This window comes from Glycine max, chromosome 3, assembly GCF_000004515.6.
Source record: "Glycine max cultivar Williams 82 chromosome 3, Glycine_max_v4.0, whole genome shotgun sequence".
In the NCBI taxonomy this organism is placed as follows: Eukaryota; Viridiplantae; Streptophyta; class Magnoliopsida; order Fabales; family Fabaceae; genus Glycine; species Glycine max.
In genome coordinates, this window is record NC_016090.4 from 8,278,414 (window position 1) to 8,293,355 (window position 14,942).

Sequence of the window (14,942 nt, forward strand, 5' to 3'; positions counted from 1 at the left end):
AAAATACATTCAACGACGATTTTTAATCGTCTTTAAAGCCAGTATCATAGAAAAGTTAATGATGGTTATAAAACAACCATCATAAAAAGTTTAATTTTTTACGACGGTTGTTAATTATGATCGTCTTAGAATATTCATTTTCTAAGACGGTTGTTTGCTAACAAACGCCTTAAAATCTTCATTTTCTAAGACGGTTCCAGCTAACAATCGTCTTAGAAAAACATACATTCTAAGACGATCAGTTACCAATCGTCGTAGGTTTTAGAAAACCTTTTTTCAAAGTTTTTTCTTCATTATGTTATGAATTAGCACTGATAAAAATTTTACACCTAAGTTATACTAACTAATAAAGTCAAAGCAAAAACAACAACTAACTTTTTCAGACAATACAATACAGATACAATAGTTAAAGAAAAGTTTTTAAAGATAAGGAAAAAAAATCATGAGATATCAAGGTCATTATTGTAATTTATCTTTTACCATCAATTCAAACACACAAATAGGATAAATCAATAAGAGACTCAGTACTATATATGCTTCCTTTGAGAGTCGATGCACTCACTTTTCACTTTTCTTCTTATAACTCAATCTAAGTCATATTTTAAATATAATCATATAAGATAATGTTAGTGTTTAAAGTAGCAAATAGATGCAATTTTTATGTTGTTTTCTAATTAAAATTAAATTTTTATAATTTAAGGATATTTTAATATAATTTTTAAGGCAAGACTCTAATTAAGATATAAATTATACATTTCTCATATAAAGGGTTATAGTATAATGTTTGTTTTCTTAAATAAAATAAGAAATAAGTAGTTAAAAGGAATTTTATCTCCTAAATGTTGTTGTCCTAAAGGTAAAAATAAAATAAAATTTAAGAAAATACTGTTAATAATTTTTATCTCCCAAAAAATTTACTAGGACCTCGTAATCCCTCAAGATAAAAAAAAAAAATAAAGCACTAACCATGTACAAGCCATCAAGTTCAATTTATTGACTACAACTTCCTAGGCAAATATTAATTGACTACAACTTCCTATACACTAGTACCCATGAGTACTGATTGCATTTTATCATGTTATACATGAACATACTATTTCCTAAATGCATTAACTAATATTTCCAAATTAAAACTTCCCAAACAAAGGAACTGAATAATATTCAAGGCTTGAGGAAAGGTAAATTTTAGCATGTTTATGTAATGATTTTCTTGTTAATTAAATTTACCTCACAAAAGACAAGTGTAGATTTTTTTTATTCTTAACTCAATTATTGATCGTAACCCAAACTCGTGCATATGTCTAGTGGAACCAAACTGTGATTTCCTAATAATAAATTGGAGAAGGAAGCTTGCGACCCAACAATATCTCAAGCTCGCCACCCACTATCTATCTAAGGATATTCCCCCCTTTTGATTTGGTATTCTTGCTAGAGCAATTAATTGGTATTCTTGCTAATGACTTGGTTCCTACAAAGCATGCGGCATAATTCACATAATTTTTCTAATGATATTTTCCCCCTTCTGATTCTGGCTATTTTTTTTAATTATCAGTGGGACAAGGAAAACAACAAAACTACGACCTACTAATTTTGTTTAATTTAGGTAATACGACCTACTTATAGGAATTTTTTTAAATATTAATAGAAACTAAATTATTAGTACAATTTTATATTTATAAATAATATATTATATTAAAAATTAATATGTATTGTTGAAATATTAAGTGTTAGCATAATATATCATAATTTTAATATAAATGTATAATTGTTTTATTAACAATTTAATTTTAATGAGACAAAAACTATACTCACAAAAGTTATAATAACACTTAATAAAAGGAAAAATAAATTACTAACACATTGTTATATCTCATTGAGTGCTAATATAGAGATAACAGAAGCTATAGAGAAGTTAGTTGGCATAAAGGTAACCTGTCTAGCCACATGCGCATCGAGAGCACCTAGGGGATCATCAAAGATGTACACATGAGAATTGGAGTAGACAGCTCTAGCCATGGATACTCTCTGCTTTTGGCCACCGCTGATGTTTACCCCTCTTTCACCAATTTCAGTAAGATCATGACCACCCTAGTCATTAAAAGAAAGAAGGAAGCAAGGCCTACCAACTTAAAAATCTAATAATTAAATTGAAAATTCATTGTATGCACTTAAATGCTATAACTCATATGCACTCACCGACAGTATATTAGAATCATATAACTTGACTAAGACATACTATATAAATAGCAAAAATGTACCTGCAACTGATGATCAATGTTCCCCACAAATCAATTCACTTTGCATCCTTGAAGACATGTAGCCTGTATATAACAACCTTAAAGTAGAAATTGCATTCATTCTTACTGCGTGTCCAATAATGTCAACTGTGTACATGCTTACAAAAAATTGTATATTATCAACTATGTACATCACAAGCAAGGTACTTCATCATTTTTTTATTCGCATGAAATGTATTCTAAAAAGGAAATGTTCCAGACTAAGTATAGGGAAGGAGATGGATCCCCAAGCAACTTAGGCATGATTTGGTGGATAGCTGAAGAGAGAGAATGCTAAAATATCAATATATATTTGATAAATTTATATCCATCCTTGCTTCTAAGATGGATTGAGAACATCAACCATAAGAAATATATAATTCAGAAAGCATAAGCAAAATAAATAAGTGTGAAGTACTGAACAAAGATATCTTAGATACCTAAAGAAGTGGCCCATAGACCAGCAAGTGCATCAAGATATTTCTTCCCGTTAATGTCATATACATAGCTTCCCTGGATCAATTAATCAGGTAAATAACATAATTGAAAAAGTAATTATCATTAAATCTTTAAAATGAAAACAAAGGAAACTGTGATTTCCTAAATATATCACATTAAAGTAATATCTAAAAAATCACAAAAACAACAACAAAGTTCACCTCTGACTTTTCTATGACCAGAGGATGCAAATCAGTAGTCTGCCACCCAGCCGTGAAAGGAGCAAGCATGCTATGGCCTTTGAACCTGACAAAATTGAAGCAATTCAGCAATTTTACTGACACTAAACATATAGGGTTTGCAAATTTATAACTTCAAACTGATTTGTCATTGTTTTGTTAAACAAAAAAAAGAATAGAGTTCATACATGGACTCTCCAAATGAATATCTTTTCAATTTATAGTTATCATAACTGCCAGTGAACTTAAAATAGGAATCTAAAGAGAAAAGAGAGGTGTTAGATAATGCATTCAACATACTCTTGATTGCATCAAAATCATAAATACTAACCAGAGAGATGTCCTAGTCACTCACTTCTCCCTTTGGATAATAAAAGGCTATTCATACCTCCAGTTTAATACAATTAGCTTGAAATCTCAAAAGAAAAAGCAAAGCGACAATATTCAGCACCATATTTTATTATAGAAAGCAATGATTGTGATATTGAGTTTAAAGGCACTATACCAATTAAGAGACATGCAAGACAAAGCTACTATCAATACACAAAAGCACACATGATCAAAAGGTGGTAAGAAGTTATCATAGAAGAACCATATACCCTTGACCATTTTTTCACATCATTAGGGGAAGTATCCTTTGCCAAGGAAGCCTCCATGCTATTTGATCTAGACAATAAGGGAGCCTGAAGGAGATTTTCTTGAGCACTTTTGGAAACCGCAGCATATGCTAAAGATGAAGCAGTTTGTAAATAGAAAACAAAATAAGTATCATAAAACAAATAAGAGTTATGTGTAACAAATAGGACTATTTTTGGACCATCCATTTACATCAAAAGAAATCAATAAACTAGCATACAAGGTAGATCACCATTGATAACACAAACAGGCAGCCAACATTTCAAAATTCTGAACTACAACCTTCAGAGAATTACTAAATCCCTTAATCAAAATTTACAGATACTACTAGGTTCCTTGAATTTAGCGAGAATGATACAACCATAATTTTATTAAAACAAGATATTTTTAACCATAATTTACACAAATTTTTTAACATATTTCTCGAGATATTTTTCTCAGAAAGTTGAAGTTGAAAACATCTAATAATAACATTCAGACTTGGTCAGAAGCACAATAAAAAAAACAATCTCGAATCCAAACCCTAATTAACCCTTAATTAAAGAACATCAAGAAAACAAATCCCAACCTCCTTTGCAAAAATCCTACAACAGCGAAATCAAATCCCAAATCATGAAACGACAACCATTCCACAATCAATATATAGGGATTTTGAATTAAAAAAAAAATATCACATAAAATTCAAGAATGCTCAACGAAGTGCAAAATGATAATAACGGAATCGAAAGAGACAAGATTGCAAATGAGATCAGATCGGATCTGAATCGAAGGAAGAGAAAAAGGAAGAAAAGAGGAAAAACATGAAGAGGTCGAAGGAAGAGGACCGTCACGAACGACTGGAAGAGGTGGAATCCAGAGACAATGTGGGGACATGTCGGACCTTCGATCGCACTCAAACAACGGGCACGGGAGACGGCGGCACAAAAGCTAGATAACAGTGGGGATGATGGAGCTAGGTTGGCACGAAAGTCACGGGAGTGCGAAAATGCTAGGGCTTCTCTTGTTAATACACAAATAAGCAAACAAAGACGGTCTTTAGGAGAAAACCGTCTTTGTACCCTAATAGAAAATTACCAATCTGCCATCCCGTAAACTCATCAAAGGCGGTTTTATGCAAACGTCGTCGTTATGTTTGAGTTTTTTACGCAAACGCCGTCGTTACGTTTGAGTTTATTACAAAAATGTCACCGCTAACCTTTCTAAGACGGTTCTCTAGAATCGATGTAGAACTTTTCTAATATTTAATAACCATCTTGCTGACAATTTATTAACATGCAGGCATACATGCAAAATGGTATTTTCTCTATAGTTCATTGATTATTACTCCTTTTCAATGTTAAGTGCTTATAGTTTCTTCAGGTACTACCCATAATATGTGCTTATTTTTTTAATTTTATTTTTGCATTGTTCTTTCTATATCTAAGGATAGCTTATTCACTAAATATAACTTTATTTGCTTATAGTACTATGTTTTCTTCATACCAATCCCAAATTAGAGAAAAAATTAATTTAGTAATATTTTATTATTGGGTCCGAATGACTAAAATTGCATGTATGATTTCATGTAAAAAAATAAAATAAAAAAATCAACATCAGTTTTCGTCGAAAACCATCTTAAAATGTATGATATAATAAAGTGGTTTTAGGTGATACTCATCTTAAAATTTTAGTATTCTAAGACGATTATCACCAGAAAATCGTCTTAGATTCTTGACAATCTAAGATGGTTTAAAAACCGTCGTGAAAAGTAACCGACGTAAAATGTGATCAATAATCAACGTAAAATATGTTTTTTCTAGTAGTGTTAATAAAAGGTTTGCCTATAATAATAATGAGTAGATCACACTTAATGAGAAAATCAATCTCTTAATTAGCAAATATGTCTTTTAATGACCTAGTTATACATTTTAGAATTTTAGAATTTGCGACAATTGAGTTTGGGTTTCTTGGGGTGCAAAATATAGGATGATTCATATCATTCAAAACCAAATAACAAGTGTGACAACAAAACTTAAAAATACAAAAAAGACGAATGACATAGGTATACTAATTAATTAATTATGGGTTAATAAGGTTATTTGGATTTGACTTTATTTCTAATTAGGTAATAATCAACACAATAGCGTTACCATGAACAGGATAGGATGACAAGTCTCTATGTAAACTCTATTTAAGGCTAACTGTTAACGATTGTCGAATCATTCTAAAACAATCTAGGATTAATTCTGCAGTACACATTAACCTAAGTCGATTCAAAGACACAATCTAATTTGATTCCGACTTCAATTCACTTATAAATACCTGGGGATTTCAACAAACAAGTTGCAAACAATTGATAAAAATTGCAAAAATAGAATTGTAGAAACAAAAAAAAAAATGAAACAGATTTTAGAGTATCAATCCAATTCACCAAATCCAAGAAATTTGAATTATCACAGTTTTCTACAGATGATGATTATGTTATGAAAGTTCAGTCAACCTCATTAGAGGTAATTCAATCGAACTAATCCGTAAATTCATTGAGATCACAAATCAAATTGAAATATCATACAACTAATTTGTAATTAGATTCAAATTAGAAAATTAATCAATAGCCTAATTTATTTCCAATCCTAAACACATTCAAAATCATGAATATAAAAATAGAATTGGAGAAGAGGAAAAATATTCACAACAGAATTCAGAATACTTAACCAAAACTCAAATTCCTCATTGCTTGGACTAGATCCTTAGATTGTTTAGTTGTTTAGCCTTCCATAGTCATCATCAATGGAAGAACCACAAAAATTGAGCAAGAAAAGAGTTGAAGAACAATCGAGAGAAAAAAAGAAAAAAGAGTTTGATCTTAAAAACTTGCACTTGAAGTTTCTAAAATCTATTTGTGCAAAATGTAAATAACTAAGTAATAAACTACACTAATATATACTCTAACTAATCAGAAGTAATGGATGGGCCCTAATTAGGCCTATTTAATTAATCTAATTACACAATGTAAAGGTCCAAATTCACAGCCCAAAATCCAAGAACAGAGTGTAACGACTCGCCTCGTCCCTACGATATCAATATTCTAAACCTTGTAAATTGCAATTTTTTAAATGAAAATTCCTTTAATTTGCTTATGAAAACTGAGAGTAAATTTTTCACGATATATGTTCACCAAACAACGGACAAATACTTAAATGGATACATATAGATATATTAACTCAATACACATCATTCACATGATAGAAGGTAAATTAGTTCATACATATAATTAATTTTGTAATTTACATCCTCAATTCAAAAAGAATTATAGAATCAGCTATAGAGGAGTTGATTAACAAAATACAACACTCTCCAAAAATAATTCCAAGGTCATTACGCCGGCATGGTGGCTCCAAAAAAGGAATCTCACTTCACGTAATCTACTATTGTTCATCTGCTTCTAAAAATTAAGGTTCACGATCATCATAAGTACCAACCACATGGTACAAAAATTGCAAATGTGAGTTTATTATAAAAGGAACCAACACGAAAATCAAAGGACCGTGATTAGCAAGAAAACATTAATAAATATCATAATCATATACAAATGTTCACTAGTCCAACAAACACTCAACAAGTAGTCATCAACTTTCCATAATTCCAATAAATCATGCGCATGACCTCAATCCTCAAATGCAATATGGTACCATTTGTCAAGAAATAGCCTAAGCATGTCCTCGCGACACTCTCACTTAGGAAAATTTGGCATCAAGTGTTGAGGTCACCCTGTCATGCACATACAACTCCCCCCACCCCCCATGGTGATCAACCTGAGTCTCAAGGGAGTTCCAAACCGAGTGACATGCCCCCAAGTACAAGTATTTTCCCTCACGAGAAACTACAAGTACTTACTAACAAAGTTTATACTATTTCCATGCAATATGAAGTAAGAAACATGGGCTCCATCAATGCATTGACCGTGGATAATTAAATATTCTAAGTCATTCCATTTCAGAGATGCTTAAAACTCTTTAACCACTTTATTTATGCCACCAGGGATATCCATCATGGTCACTGCACCCCCCATGTGCATACACAACATACATCATCACAATGACACTTTCAACATCAACAACACCCCATCTCGATGTCATTATCACATCAACATCATCTCATCTCAATGTCATTTTCAACATCAACATCATCTCATCTTATCTCAATGACATTATCATCATCAACATTATCTTATCTCAATGACATTATCATTATCAACATTATCTTATCTCAATGACATTATCATCATCAACATTATCTCATCTCAATATTATTATCAATAACAACATCACCTCATGTCACATTATCATCAATAACAACATCATTCTCATATCAATATTATCAACAATAACAACATCATTATTTATCAATATTATCATCTATAACAACACTATTATTTATCAATATTATCATCACATCCTATCAACATTATCATCGATAACAACATCATTAATATTCCCATCCCACAAATACATACATATAAATTTCATGCTTGAGATTCACACTTCCCGGGTCTTCAAACAACATAAGTCTAATAAAACGATACTATCATTTATCAATAGTTGATGTATCGCATTGAAAACATTATTTTTCTTGAAAACCAGCATGCACAGGGACTAACATGCATTCCCATAATTGGGTCCACTGACCCTAATTATGGTATCAAAGGCATAAATTATACTCCCATCGGCTATCATGAGCTTTTTGTCAACTTCTCTTTGCGTCGCTCAGAGGCCTTTCTCGTTCCCGTTCGTCGGTCCAAACACAAAGTTCTATATACCAAATCGAAAGGAATTTAGTATAGATTTAAAAATTAAGGTTAATAATAACATTTGGGGTCAATTGCCTTTGTCAAAACAAAAAATGGCTAAGGGGTGTTTCGGGTTCTACTATAAAGAGATGTCATTTTAAAATTTCGACCACGCCAATGTGACCAGGGTTCAGCGAAGGCCACGAAAATAACATCAATTTTATAAAAAGGTAACTTCTACAAAACAAAAAATGGCTAAGGGGTGTTTCGGGTTCTACTATAAAGAGATGTCATTTTAAAATTTCGACCACGCCAATGTGACCAGGGTTCAGCAAAGGTCACAAAAATAACATCAATTTTATGAAAAGGTAACTTCTACAATGTCTCATTTTCAAAGGTTTTTCAAAGGAAGTGTAAAAACATCATATTACAGTACCCAAAACACAAGGGGCACTAAGAGAAGCTCAAACTAACTAGGAGAACGGCATAAAAGTCAAGGTTACCTCAGAGAAATGGCCAAGATCCCACTGACAAAATCAACGACTTAGATAACATCGATTTGAGGAACGCACGTTAAACAATCAAGATCCCACCGACAAAATCAATGGCCTAGATAACATCGATTAGAGCAACACATGTTGAACGGTCATGATCGCACCAATAAAATCAACGGCCTAAATAACACCAATTGGAGCAACACATGTTGAGCAGTCAAGATTTCACCGACAAAATCAACGACCAAGATTGCACCAAATAAATTGTGTTACTGTTAAATTTTTCTATAAATACAATGCATGTATTGCCATCATATACACAAACAGACTCACTTTCTCTCGTTCTAATATATTTCTCTTTAACTTCTTCTTGACATTAGTAGCAAAGCCTAAACCATGGAAGCTACAACTGCTTCTCTTCTTTGCAAAATAACACCTTTGTAGATCAAGAAAAGTATGTAATACATGTTTTACTTTTCAATGTTAATTATGTTATGATTTACAAATGTTCATGTTGTTATTAATTTGATTTCTACATGTAATAGATGATGTAAGCTAGTCATATGCTCAAGCTATACCTTCTCCAGATCCCAAAATTGATCTTTATTGGTTCAAGCTGGATTTTCAAATGTTACAAAGCTCGAATAGATTAAAATCTATGATGCTTTAATGAATGTTTCAATAGAAAAATGGAGACCTGAATCACACATATTTCATCTTCCAGTTAGTGAGTGCACAATCACTTTGGAAGATGTTACTCTTCACCTAGATTTACGGGTTGATGCAAAACCAGTTACTGGCTCAACATATTATGATTGGGAATAAATGTGTGCAGAATATATAGGTGTTGTTCCTCAAAAGAATGCACTAGTGGGATCAACATTGAAACTAAAATGGTTGAAATAAAACATGTTGACTCTCTCGGCAAAACCCACAACACAACAATTAGCCGCCCATTGTAGAGCACACATTGTAGCGTTGATTGGTGGAGTGTTGATACCAGACAAGTCATGAAATAGAGTTCACCTGATGTATCTATGTTAGTCTTCATTTATGACTAACTTTTATATAGAAAAGTGTTATAAAATGTTTGTCTTTTCCCCAATTTATGGTTCTTTTTGTAGGTTTGTACATATTTTTAGGTTTAGTTTAGTTTTGTTCAGTAGAAATGCCCAACATTGTGAATTTAATATGTTTCAACTTCAATTTAAGGTAAAAAAAGATGAAATTTGTGAAGGCTAGCAGCTGGTGTCTCACTAAGTGAGGCTTGTGCACTTAGCGAGAATCATGCGCTAAGCGAGGGACTCAGCCCGCTTAGCGAGTTGGGAGAATCTGGAGGAGAATCTAAGAAGCATTTGCAAGCTCAGCACATCATCAGCTCGCTCAGCGAGACGCTTGTCTCTTCCTGCGCTAAGCGCGCCCAACTCGCTCAACGGATGTTCACTTACTCGCGCTAAGCGCGAAAATGGCGCTAAGCGCGACGTCGAGGTCAGAAAGCCTCGCTTAGGTTTAGTATAGTTTTGCTCAATAGAAATGCCTAACATTGTGAATTTAATGTGTTTCAACTTCAATTTCAGGTAAAAAGGATGAAATTTGTGAAGGCTAGCGGCTGGTGTCTCACTAAGCAAGGCTTGTGTGCTTAGCGAGAATCATGCGTTAAGCGAGGCACTCAACCCACTTAGCGAGTTGGGAGAATCTGGAGGAGAATCTGAGAAGCATTTGTGCACTCAGAGCATCATCAGCTCGCTTAGCACGACATTTGTCTCTTCCTTTGCTAAGCACGCCCAGCTCACTCAGCGGATGTCCACTTACTCGCACTAAGCGCGAAAATGGCGCTAAGCGTGACGCCGAGGTCAGAAAGCCCTTTTTAAAGCCTGGAGTGAAAGAAGAGAAGAAAGCATGGCAGAGAATAGAGAAAAATAGAGAATAAAGGCGCAGAACAGAGCAAGGGAGCAAAAAGCTTAGATTTTAGGTAGATTATAGGTTTTTGAGTGATTTTTTGGTCCTTAAAGGTGGAGGACACATCCTCCCCACTGTGTATCAGTGAATTGCTCTCAAACCCCTTCTTCTACTTGTAAAAGGTGCTTCCTTGTGATGGAAGGCTAAACCCATTATTGGAGAATTTTGCTGAGTACTTGATGTAAACTCTTATCCTATCTATTTAAAGTTGTTTTATGTGTTCAATGTTTCTATTTGTGCTTTATTATCGCATGCTTGTGGCTTGATCACCCATTTGTATGTGTTGTTAGGAGCTTTAGCATTGGAAAATGTATTGGATAGGACAGGGCTAAGTTATCGTATGTTTGGACACAGAGTGCGGTAATTTAGTTTTTATTATGCTGTAGTCGTAACGCTATTTGGTTAGGCTAAGTTCAACAAGATACATCTGAGAATGAAGCTTAATTTGAATTAGTCCAAACTCACGAGACATCGATGTTTGGTATTTTAGCCCTCTGCGTAGAATACAGAAATAACCTTAAATAGAGAAATACTTTTAATTGCATCAAGTATCTCAGTAGGAGGACCCAACACTTTTACATATCTGTTTTCACATCCACTTGCTCATATTTACTGTTTTCAATTAGAATAGAAATCACATTTGTTTTTAATTCATGACAATCAATTCTTTGCACAAATGTCTGCCTATTGAATGATGTTTTGCCAAATAAAACAAGTTCCCTGAGTTCGATACTCGGTTCTTACCGTTTTATTATTACTTGCACGACTCGGTACACTTGCTGGTTAGATTTCGCATCACCAATTTTAACAAGTAATGCGGGGGAGAAACAATCTACCTCTGTTAGAAGATCTTGAATGGGCTAGACGGTACAACTGGGGTTAGACATGTTTAGCACATTTATACAGAGAAATGTGTAGGACAATTTATCCATCATCCAAAAAAATGGAAGGATGTGCATTGTTGTTGTAGTTATGGGCATAGTATCGCATGTCATTCATTCAACCAAGGGTGGAGCACCAACCGTCTTATCCACTTGCAACTAGGTAAATAAATTTTTTTCACTCGAACTAATACCATTTTTGATAAAGTATTAGACACTAACATATTACATTTCACTAAATGGAGAGGCAAAGGGCTACAATTTTCTAGAGTCCCACACAGTGATGTTATAGGCTATGAATCAAGATTTGTTAAGATGTGTAACAATGTGGTTAAACCATTTATTTTTGTTTTATTTATTCAAACTTCAATTATATTGTTTTATAAATTATTGAAGCAAATTATTTTTTTAGTTCCATTGAATGTTTTATAGAGGGTTTGAGTCATTTGTGTCAAAACATGCATACAAGGATTCCAAAATATGGATTGTTTGTGTTATTTTAATTTGTTTCCCAGTGGTATTATGGCAGTAAAATGACAAGGTCGTGCTCTAATTTAGACTTTGTAAAAAACATACCAAATCCACCGCGTAATATTGACAAACTCTATCAAATTGACATGAGAGGATACAGTGACACAAATTGGACAGAAGAACATCAACAATGATGGATTGCAATTTGGAAGGAAAGATGCAAATACGGGTTAATTGACTAATCTATTCAAGGACATCTTGAACATATGAGCCATTACATGACTGGTGTTGAGAAAATTAAAATTTTTGTCTGACATGGTTTGTAACTCATCCAAACGGTTCGCCACATCTCGCTCAACTCTAGAGATGGAAACTAAACAACATCCTTCACCACAAAGCCCAATAGTTGTTGCCAACATGCATGATGAAGGACTATAACCACCTCTTCAATCATACAAATACATATCACAACAATATCATCATCAAGATTATGGGCACAATTTGCAGTTCTTCAATGCTAACAAAGCAGATTTTATGAGCAACATCATAGGTACAGATCTTCGAACACTGAAATCTGCTTATGCGTACATGTAAAGTATGCTCATACCTTTATTTGCATCCTTTCATCAAACTATTGTCGGTGGTTCTTCAATCAATCAACCAAATATTAATGATTTCGTCCAGGAAGAGCAACATGTTGTTCCCAATGAACAACTTCAACCACAAGACATGAACGGGTACATCAGTAATTGACAAAAGAAACAAGCAACCTCCCAGATAGGGAACCAGTGGACACTAATGACATTAATTGCCCTTGTTAAATTATTGTATACTATGAATGTCAGTTTGCCCTTGTTTATTGATTGAACAATGAAAATTGCATTTATTGACTGAGAACTGTATTTTTCTAAGATGAATTGATTGAACATTATTTTTTTCGACATGATTTGACCCCACAATGCTTTTTCCCAAACAATTTGACCTCACATTGCTTTTTTGAGATAATGTGATTGAACGATACTTTTTATGAGATGATTTGATTAAACACTATCTTTTTCGAATTACACAAACCAACTGTAATAATTTAAGACACAATCTAAACCATTTTAATTGCCAGTGCGATATCATTTGTTGGTATGAGTCACAGGAGAATAGTTGATCACCTAATATAAATAGCAATAGGGGTTAGATGCAACTCATCACCTTTGTCTGATATTCATCATATTGCGTAAAACATGGAGAGTGTATCCACTCTTGTATATTGTGACGGTGACATGATTTCATCATATGAAGGGATAACGTTTGAATGCCCTAATGATCCTAAAGTCATCACAATAAGTGAGGACATGTCGCTTGATGTCTTAAGGAAAACAATTTTTTACATAAACAGAGGTTATAGAATTTTACTTGATCTTTTTTACCATCAACCAATTTACATAGGTGATGGTTGTGTTGAACATGATTGTATGGAGCTTAAATGAGACTATTATGTGGAAAAAATGTTTTTCATATATTCAAAATTTAGTACCAAAGGTTCGATTAAGTTGAATGTAACTTTTGGACATTTTTCAGATGAAATCCTTGTCTTGTTGCACAAACCAAGAAAACCAAGAACTACTAATGAGATCACTGCTATGATGCGTGATGAATCTGTGTAGTCATTGCACAAACTAGTTGTTCTAACATTTTTATGTACTTTAATCTTGTTAGTCCCTGAGTTATTTATTTAAGCTTTCTTTATTATTTTTTTTCATTTTCTTCAATCTAGATAAACTTGGCTTCATCTTTTCTCTTTTTTAGGTACGTTTACTTTCAAATTATGGCACCTATTCTAAATATTTTCATTTAAGGATTATTTTAAAAAATACTATTTGACAAAAAATAGATTACAAGTGATTTCTTTAAAATAAATTAATTTAAAATGAATCTTTAGGGCATGTTGTATGAAATTAAAAACATGATAGAAAGATTTATAAATAATTTTAAACAATAAATTTAATATAAAATTAACAATAACATATGCAAATAAAAAATATATATATATATAAATTAATAAAAAATTAAAATAATTAAAAAATAAAACGTTTAAAAAAACTTAATTAAGAAAAAAAACGATTTCTTAACTGAATTTTAAAAAAAAATCACATTTAGAAACTTAACTAAGAAAAAAAATAACAAGTGAGATATCGGTTTCAGAGAAATCGATTTTTCACCTTGTATGCTGAAATGTATCATCCATGTAAATAAAAATTTGGATGTATTATTTGGATAAATAATTAATTTATTTATATTATTTGGGTTAGAAACTCTTTATATATATCCCCTAAAATATGCTTTTTATATATAATTACTATTATAATTACAATTTATAAAAATAAATATATTTTAATATAAAAAATATATTTTGAATTTAAACTATGATAAAAGATTATTTTTAATCATTGATATTTTTTCAAAAACTTATTGAAATATAATTTATAAATAGAGATAGAAGAAGAAAAATGGAGAGGAATAGAGTAGACACTTTAAAAATTAAGATAAATATATAAATAAAAAGAGAGGGTAGTTTTAAGTGATTGAGAAAGAAATATTTTTGCTAGCTGCGGAATAATGTGCGAAATGAATTTCAAAAGTAAAAATGTTAAGAATGACTAATTGAAAAAGTGGAGAACGAGAGTCTCAATTTTAATTTATATATAATCTAATTTTATAATACAAAGAGTAGTTAAAAGAAACGTACGTGTTATTAGAAAATAAAATAAGAAAAGTTTATAGGAGGT